The following is a 2,480-nucleotide window of genomic DNA, read 5'->3' as shown; positions in this document are numbered from 1 at the left end:
AATTAAAAGAAAACATTCATCTGACAAAAAAAAATAGTTAATGGTCATGGGACCATTAGAATGAATTTTATTTCTTGCATCATCAGAGTTAACATCAACTGAGAAAATGTCTTTCTAAGATCTGGTTGTATGACATTTTCTTAAATAGTGATGGCTGGAAGAAGGCACAGATTACTGTGGATGGTGACATCCCTGGGTTGGTAGTCCTTGGTTCTTTAAAAAAAGCATGCTGCGTAAGCTATAATGAGCAGGCCTCTAAGGAGCATCCCTCTATGGTCTCTGCCTCAGATCCTGCTTCCAGGTTCCAGCCTTGCTTGAGTTCCTGTCCTGACTTTCTTCAGAGGGAACAAGATGTACAAGTATAAGACAAACAAACTCCTTCTTCCCAAATTGCTTTTGATTGAACTGTTTTGTCCAAGAAATAAAAAGACCCCATGTGAAAATAAATAAAAAATAATAATAAAAGATGGTTCACTACTTTTCAGAGTATTAATATAGTAAAGCTTAGGTTTTAATAGGAGTTAGCTTAATAAATAACTTTATATGAAACATCATAGTGAATAAGTACTTCTGTGTTTTATATCTAGTATATGATTTCTTTCCTTTGGTATGAAACTAAGTACCATTTTAACTTGCTATCTTGTTTTGGAACTGTTTAAACTTATGCATAAGAAGAAATTACTATAAAGCCATATTATTTTACCTTAATTTTGTTCCCAATATTTGCTTATGCAAGTTCACCAACAACAAACAAAATGTATTCGTTACACATCATGCATTATGGGTAGAATCTTGAGGTTTCCTGATTTAGAGCATTTTACTTTAGATAAATGTACTTTGATATTTTAAAAAGGTTGCTGTGAATGCTATCAAGAAAAATCAGAAGGAAGAAAAAGCTCCAAGCTGGTGTGAATAACACACCATCAGTGAACTTCAGATTTCCTATCCCCGACTGCCAAAGGTGTAAATGAGCATCTGAGGCCATTGCTAATTACAGCAGTCTGCAGACAGAAACTGCTGTTCTGAATGTAGGAAGGAAAGTGAGATGCGGCAGCGATTTCCACAGCATGTAATTTTAGAACTTTTCTCTGTGACACTGTGTATCTGATCTTACCAACCACGGCTCACAGTCGTATCACTCATCTGGAGCATTTTATTTAAAGCTTTTTTTTTTTTTTAAAGTACACATGTGTGATTAATAGCAATCCAAAGATTTCTAACTCGCAACACTCTCTGCTGCAGTATTCCAATTCTATGATCTTAGTTAACTGGGTATTTTAAAAAATGTTACTTATTGGTAGCCTTTCAAAAATTCGCATCTTGATAAAAGGCTATAACTGTTTGGTTGATGAGGAATTAAACTAGGAGGTTAAAACAGCACAGTCATTGTCTTGCAAAAAAAAAAACCTAAATTGTTTTTCATATTTGACATCTTACACTTAGTCTCAAAAAATTGTTTTTATTGATTTAAAGTCAAGATGTTAGAAGGGCTAGTACTTGGCAATTTTTGATGGGAAAATGATAATTTTTTGTCAGTTTTTTAAAAATTTAATATTCTCTTATACAATATAAACCAAGCACAGTTTCCACTCCCTCCACTCCTACCCGTCCTCCCCATCTCTCACATATCCATCCCTTCTCCTTTTACCTTCAGAAAATCTCAGGCCTCCCACGGATAAAAACTGAACAGTGCATAAAGAGATGGAATAAGATTACATACAAACCTTCAGCTCAAGACTGGACCAGGCAACCCAGTAGGACAAAAAGGGTCCCAAAAGCAGGCAGAAGATTGAGAGACAATCCCCACTGTTAAGAATTCCAGAAAGACAGCAAGATAACAAGTATAACAAATATTCAGAGGACCTAAGCACAGACCCATGAAATTCTGTGATTGCCGCTTTAGTCCCTGTGAGCCCATATGAGCCCCGCTTTTAGTTGATTATATAAACTGTGTTCTTGTGGTGTCCTCTGCCTCTCTGGTTTTACAATCCTTCCCCTTCTTCCACTGGGTTTTCTGAGATCTAAGGGAAGCAACTTAATGGAGATTTCTCCACCTACTGTTTGGCTGTGGTCTTCTGTATCTGCTCCCATGAGCTACTGGAGGAAGCCTTTCTGATGCTAAACACCAATCTATGAGTATTATTTTCAAAAGTTGAACACCTTCACCCATTACCCTCTTCCCCTCTCTCCCATGCAACTTTGAGATTAGTATTTTTTTCTTCTTTCCCCATCAAGTCCAGTTGCTATTGCTTTGCTCTTCTTGAGAGTGGAGGATTCCCTAATATGTGATCCTTCCTTGTCCAATAGCTGTCAGGTACAATAACTCCTCAGCTGGTGGTAGAATATTGTGCCAATGTTCTCACATTTATGCTGGGATTTCATCAGGCTGGAGACTGTGCATGCCTGCTATATGCTGTTACCATCACTGTGAGCTTTCATATGCATTTGTATTGTTTTGCTGGAAAACCAGTTTCCTTTCA

This window comes from Microtus ochrogaster, linkage group LG1 (genome assembly GCF_000317375.1).
Source record: "Microtus ochrogaster isolate Prairie Vole_2 linkage group LG1, MicOch1.0, whole genome shotgun sequence".
NCBI classification, from domain to species: Eukaryota; Metazoa; Chordata; class Mammalia; order Rodentia; family Cricetidae; genus Microtus; species Microtus ochrogaster.
This window is presented reverse-complemented; position numbering follows the sequence as displayed.